At 53.2% G+C, this 7,143-nt stretch overlaps 1 long non-coding RNA gene across 1 annotated transcript; it reads right to left on the reverse strand.

The window, feature by feature from the left end:
• Window positions 1-938: 938 nt before the first annotated feature.
• On the reverse strand, window positions 939-6,909 carry LOC142929573 (uncharacterized). Its single transcript, XR_012945721.1, has 2 exons — window positions 6,819-6,909; window positions 939-1,441 (listed from the first exon to the last, which is right to left on the reverse strand). It is a non-coding gene; the product is annotated as an uncharacterized LOC142929573 (long non-coding RNA).
• Window positions 6,910-7,143: the final 234 nt, after the last annotated feature.

Below are 7,143 nucleotides of genomic sequence, written 5' to 3' on the forward strand. Positions count from 1 at the left end.
AAAGCAGAAGCAGCAGAAGCTAAGGGTGATGGCGGGAGTTGGCGGGGTTATGGAGGTGGGAGGGGCTGTGTGTGACTGTGCCTCCTTTGTGCGTCACGCCACGCGTAATGTGTTTGCAGAGGCCATGCGGAATGTTTGATCTCGCCACATACATCATCATGATCGTCGTCGCGTTACTTATATATATAAAACTGATGTCGCAAGACCATCCACCGACGGACGGAGTCAAACAAAATCGAAATCGCCACGCGTGCAAGCCTTTGGCGAGGCGTACAACTCGAGCTGCAGGACAATTCTCACCACCGAATTTAGCAGCAATCAGTTACGCGACGTTTCAAAAGTCCTACGTGTTAGGAGGAGGAGGAGGAGGATGATGTAAGTATGGTGATGATGACGATGATGATGAGCATCGCCACATCTTAGTTTCACATTAAGTGGCTGCTCCTTTGGTCCAGGTCGAGGAGACTTCAGAGAAGTTCACCTCCCGCGTTCTGTTTTCTTTTTCAACAATCCAATGTGCGTGACGCGTGCACGTGGATTCACTGGGAAACAGGAATGCCCTTGCAGTGGTTTCTCGCGTTACAGATCCATAGACTCATCACACGGAGAACCATAGACTCAAACAGAGAACCAGCGACTCACGCAGAGAGCCATCGACTCAAACAGAGAACCAGACACTCAAAAACAGAGAACCATAGACTCACACAGAGAACCATAGACTAACACAGAGAACCATAGACTCACACAGAGAACCATAGACTCACACAGAGAGCCATCGACTCAAACAGAGAACCAGACACTCAAAAACAGAGAACCATAGACTCACACCGAGAACCATAGGCTCACACAGGGAAACATAGACTCACAAAAAGAACCGTAGACTCACACAGATAACCTTTGGCTCGCACATAGACCCATCGAATCACGCAGACTTGATGGAAAGTGTGAATTAGTTTTATTAAAGATAATCGGAGACTCACATAGACACCCACAGTCTGGACCGCGCCTGCAGTGCCTTCATCATGAGACGCTTTCTCCAGCAGAAGGGCGCTCGCAGCACACACAGCTTCCCATGGGAACTGGTCCGGTGGGAGTCCAGCACCAGGACATCATCATCATCATCACACATCGCCTTCGTGTTCCACTGATCCCTGAGTCCCATCGACTCCCTTTGAGATCCACAGACTCCCACAGAGACCGGTAGACTCGCAACGGCGAAGCGAGTACTGGTGCAGCATCGCCATCAACCATCGCACGTCGCCCTTTGTCTGTGCGCGTCATCACCGGGGGCTGGGAAATTCGAGAAGGACCTCGTAGACTCCTCAAGGCGGAAGCACCATCCGCCAGTGACTCACGACGCACGGGGTTCCAACCTCTTCATATTTTCCTTCCAGGTCGTATTATTTTTTTTATTTTTCATTTTTTTTAAGCCGTCCATGTCCTGGAAAATAAACGCAAGTCTTTCCCATGACGTTAAAATGCCGATTGTTGGTCACTTGCGCAATGATGATGATAATAACCATAATAATGCAATGATGAAGACAATGTGTGTGGCTGTGGAGTAGCGCCCTCCCCCCCACCCCACTCCTCTGGCACCACGTGAGATTGCTCTTTCCATGTCGGTTAACCGCGTGCAGCACTCAAGAGACCAGCATAGGGTGACCTCGGTCAACCACCGTTCAATAACAAAACAAAAATCTGGGCAAACAGATCCCAAAAAATACACAACAACATATGAATCAGAACCAAGACGACCGCGATACAGAAGATATCGAAAACATAATTAAGACGGGAGGTTGAATCGTTCCTTCCAGGAAATGCGGCCCACGTGCGCGCGCGCGTGTGTGTGCACGTGTGTGTGTGTGCGTGTGTTTACGTGTGTTTGCGTGTGTGCGTGTGCACGTGTGTGTGTGTGTTTACGTGTGTGCACGTGTGTGTGTGCGCGTGTGTTTATGTGTGTTTATGTGTGTTTGCGTGTGTGCGCGTGTGTGTGTGCGTGTGTGCACGTGTGTGTGTGGGGAGCGGTGGTGTAACGGTTAGCGCGCTGCGCTACGAACCCGGCGGCCAACACCAGTGACGATTATCTGCACCGGCCCTGGGGCCTCCCCTAGGTCGCCTCGGCCTCAAATGAATACCTGGTGCGGTGTGTAAACAACGCCACTCGTGTGACAAAGTCGTGTACCGTTCCAGCCTTCATAGTCGCAAACAGCACTTGCCCCCAACAGTCCGTTGAGGCTATACGGGGGATCTTTGCCTTTGTTTGCCTCTGTGAGTATCACGGTCACGTGCCGACTGACGCACGGCAAATTCGTCCCAGACCCAGACCTTGGCGGCTGAGCGAGTGACATCGCGAGACTTACAATTGTACGAGTCAAATTAAGAGATCCATGGGCTCGTACCTGGCATGTTATTTGCACCCGTATTGATCTAACGATCCCCATCATCAGCGGCAGCAGTAACCGTGATCTATCGACTGCTAGATGATGCCCCTCCCCCGAAAAGCAGTCACCGCCACCTATCATTTCTGCATCTTGAGAACAGCTGATTGTCTTTAGTTTGTTATCCTTCCTCCGCACCTCCGATTAGCGCGGTTGGCTCCGTACGGTGCGAAATAAGTTCAACGTACAGTGCATACGCCTTCGCGATAATAGAGCGCCTGCTAAGAAGGGAGGCGTGCGTATGCGTGGGGAGCGGTGGCGCTGCGGCGAGCTCACTGTGCTGCTGTACGTGTATGTACGTGATTATTACGAACCCGGCGACCCGAGATCGAGTCCCGCTCACGGTCAATAACGGTGGCGATTATCTAAGCCACGGTCTGGGCGTCACCCTACATCGATGCGTACCCGGTGCGGTGTGTTAAACAGTCAGCACCACCACCAGCCCGCTAACGAGGCCGATTTCCATCGCTCCGTCTGCAAGGTGGGACTCTCTACGTGTGCGAGTCAGTCCGCCTCCGGCTACCACGGTGGCGAGATGTTTACTACCTCGCCTGGTGTGCAGGAGGTCGTGGGCTCCTTCCCGACCCTGACGCCTGTTGCATATTTGGAGTTTGCGTGTCTCTCTCTCATCACCATCATCACGGTGGCTAGGGTGTGTTAACTACCTCGCCTGGTATACAGGAGTTCGTGGGCTCCATCCCAACCCTGACGCCTGTTGCATATTTGGAGTTTGCGTGTCTCTCTCTCTCTCCCCGTGGTCGCGTGGTATTTTCTCCAAGTCCTGGGGGGTTTTGTTTCGTAACCCCTCCACTGTGTATGATCAACACGCGTTTAGATTATTTGGTTGCCGTACATTTCCGAAACAGAGTTATATAGCTCAGTGGGGCCTCACCTGGTAAAATAAACATAAGAAGTAGAGATAATTTATAGTTAGTTAGCCTCGACCACTCAACGAGCGACGTGGGCTGGACCGACCCCCGCCGTTTGTTGTAGCGAACGGTCCGAAAGATGTCCCTCTAAGTTGCGCGTGCACTTTAATCCGCGTGTCCATCTTAATGTAGCCTTGTGTGCTCCGTGGATGGCTACCTCGCAGGGAACAAATGTTGCCCAATATGACGAGTGATGTTTGTTGCTGGCCGCTTTGCACGACAACAAACCGGTAGGCCCGTGCTTCGTGACGGTGATTTGTCACAAACGCAGTTCGTGCACGCACGTGGCTGTGTGGTGGAGTGGTGGCGCAGCAGTCAGCGAGCGCACTGCACAGCAAACCCGGCGTATCTCAGTTCGATTCCCGGGTCACGGCTAACATCAGTGGCGAGTGATGGCATAAACAGTCACCCACCCCCCCCCCACTCCCGATCCCCCACATGCCCCAACCGTGGCTGACGCGGTCTTCTTAATCCGCTGGTGTTTTTGGAGAATAGCTGGCATGTATTATTCTTCTCATTATTATCGTGCACATTCTATTTCAGATATTCGACCTCAAAGTTTAACAAAACAAAAGTTTGCGCGCGCCTTCGAACAGAATACGCGCTACCTGATACACAACATGGGCTGCGAGCGTCCGGGTCGGGGTCTCTGTTACTGAACCGAATGCCCCCCACACAGCAGCAGCAGCAGCAGCACCCTCGCCTGCCCCCGCTGTTGTGGCTGGGCGGTTGTATTTGTGGATACCCGAGACCAGCAGAGTTGAATAGTTCACACTTCACCACCAGCACCAGTACCACCACCAGCACCACCACCAGCACCAGCTCCAGTACCACAACCGGCACCACCACTACCACCACAAGCACCACCACCAGCACCACCTCCAGTATCACAACAAGCACCACCACAAGCACCACCACCACCAGCACCACCACCAGTATCACCACCATCACTAGCACCACCACCACTAGCACCATTAGCACCACAACCAGGACCACCACCAGCACCACAACCAGCACCACCATCACCAGGACCACCACTAGCACCACCAGTACCACAACCAGCACCACCTCCAGTACCACAACCAGCACTGCCACCATCACTAGCACCACCACCAGCACCACCACTAGCATCAGTACCACCACCACCACTAGCACCACCAGCACCACAACCACTACTATCACCACCAGCACCACATCCAGCACCACAACCAGCACCACCACCACTAGCACCACCAGCACCAACAGCACCACCACCAGTACCGCCACTAGCACCACCAGCACCACCAGCACCACAACCAGCACCAGTAACACCACTAGCACGAACAGCACCACAACCAGCACCACAACCAGCACCACATCCAGCACCACAACCAGCACCACTAGCACCACCAGCACCACCAGCACCACCACCAGTACCGCCACTAGCACCACCAGCACCACCAGCACCACAACCAGCACCAGTACCACCACCACCACTAGCACGAACAGCACCACAACCAGCACCACCACCAGCACCACAACCAGCACCACCACCAGCACCACAACCAGCACCAGCACCACAACCAGCACCACCAGCACCACCATCACTACCAGCACCACCAGCACCACCAGTAGCACCAACCACGACCGACCACCACCCTCACCGTGGTCATCTGGTGCCACCACCCACCACGTGTGCGGTCTGCACGTCCACGTCGTTTCATCGGTTGGTTGGTTTTCGTTTTTCGGTTCGGCGCGACGCGGTGGCGTTTTGCTACGAGTCCGGCCATCGCCGCCGAGGGGAATGAGAACCACGTGGGCAACTCACGCGGCCCCGGTGAGGTTTGTGTGTGACGGTGAGGGTGAGGTGTGAGGTGTGTGTGTGACGGTGAGGTGTGAGGTGAGTGTGGGGATAGGAGAGGTGAGGATGAGGTGTGTGTGTGTGACGGTGAGGGTGAGGTGTGTGTGTGTGACGGTGAGAGTAGGGTGTGAGGTGAGTGTGGGGATAGGAGAGGTAAGGATGAGGTGTGTGTTTGTGTGACGGTGAGGTGTGAGGTGAGGGGCGCTACGGAGGCCAGATGTTATCTCCCTCGCCTGGTATGCAGGAGGTCGTGGGTTCGATCACGACCCTGACGCCTGCTGCTGTATATTTGGAGTCTGCGGTGTCCCTCTCTCCCCATGGTCGCGTGGATTTTCCTCCGGGTCCTCCGGTTTTTCCCTCCACATTTAGACTCAACATCACGCGTTTAGAGTATTTGACTGCTATACATGTCCACGTGATAAGTCACTTCGTTGAGCTATCATTTGTGATAGCCATATCGCTTCTAAAAAAAATAGCTATATAGCTCAGTGGGCCCTTATCTGGTGAAACTAAAAATAGTAATAGAGGTGAGTGTGGACCGTGTCTGTCGCTGACATTGTATCGCGTGAGAACTTCCCGACGCTCCACGTAACAAAAACTCAACAACAAAGACCTCTCGTATATCCTTTAACAGGCTGTTGTGGCAAGTGCTGTTAGCGAGCATCTACAGTATGAAGGCCCAAACAGCACACGATGAGGTGGGTGGCCAACACCACATCCCGGCCGCCTTTCTCTCCCCAGTGGCGATGTTTGCACACCGCACCAGGTACTCATTTGAGGCTGAGTCGACCTAGGGGAGCCCCAGGACCGGCTCAGATTTTTCCCTCACTGTTTTTCGCAGTGAGCGGGAATCAAACTAAATGGTCGCTGGGTTCGTAGCGCAGTGCGCTAAACACGACACTCCACGTAACATACACTCAGCAACGTCGACGCAAACACACAGACACACAATCCACAACCCGCATTGCCGGTTGGCATTCCAATAAAGGTTGCGCTGAACATGTTGTTTGATTAAAACCATAACGCAGCCCTTCCTTTGCCAGGCGGCGGCGGCGGTGGATAACCCGCACGTGGCCGCTGCCTGTAATCCAGCACTCTGTAGTGGCAGCAACAAGGGTTGGTGGATCACACACGGATGCTGTGAAACTCCCTCCACGTTGGCTCTGCCAGGAAAACAGCAACACGTGGATGCCACCACGTGTTGCTGTCTGTACGGAATATAACGTTTCTCCCTCGCATGCGTGGAGTTTTTTTCAGGGGCTCCGGTTTCCTCCCGCAATGTAGACATCCGTTAAGTGGGCGATAACACCTTAATATATTGAAATACACTTTTTTCATTTTTTGCCGGTAAGGTTCACTGAGCTAAATAGCTCTTTTTCAGTAGCGACCTTGCCGCAAATGATAACTCAACGAAGTGGTTCATCATATGGAAATGTATAGCAGTTAAACACTCTATACGCGTGCCGTTTATAATTGTAGAGGGGAATACCTGGGGACACGGAGAAAAATCCACACGACCACGGGGAAAACATGCAAAATATACAGCAGGCGTCAGGGACGGGATCGAACCCACGACCTTCTGCACACCAGGCGAGGGAGTTAACATCTCACCAGCACAGAGCTTGGGTGGGGGGATGTGGCTGTCTTCGCGCTCATCTGTTGTTCCTCCACGCACCCCTGGGCCGTCCTCTCTCCCAGCAGCAGTGTTCTAAGTAGACATCATTATTATTACTTAAAATTAGAACGTGAATGAACAGCCCAACTTCACTTTTTCTAATAAAACAAAACAAATGCATTCATGTGTTGTTTTCGTGGGCCCCTCTGGAGTTTTGGGGGCCCTGAACAAATATTCCGTTTGCTCGCCCCCCCCCACCTCCCTCCGCGCCAACCTCACCCCTCCCCGTGCCCTCCAAATACCACCCAACCCCCGTGTCCA

The sequence above is a fragment of the Petromyzon marinus genome, chromosome 31 (assembly GCF_048934315.1).
Source record: "Petromyzon marinus isolate PM22_M1 ecotype Great Lakes invasive population chromosome 31, UKy_Petmar_22M1.pri1.0, whole genome shotgun sequence".
Lineage (NCBI taxonomy): Eukaryota > Metazoa > Chordata > Hyperoartia > Petromyzontiformes > Petromyzontidae > Petromyzon > Petromyzon marinus.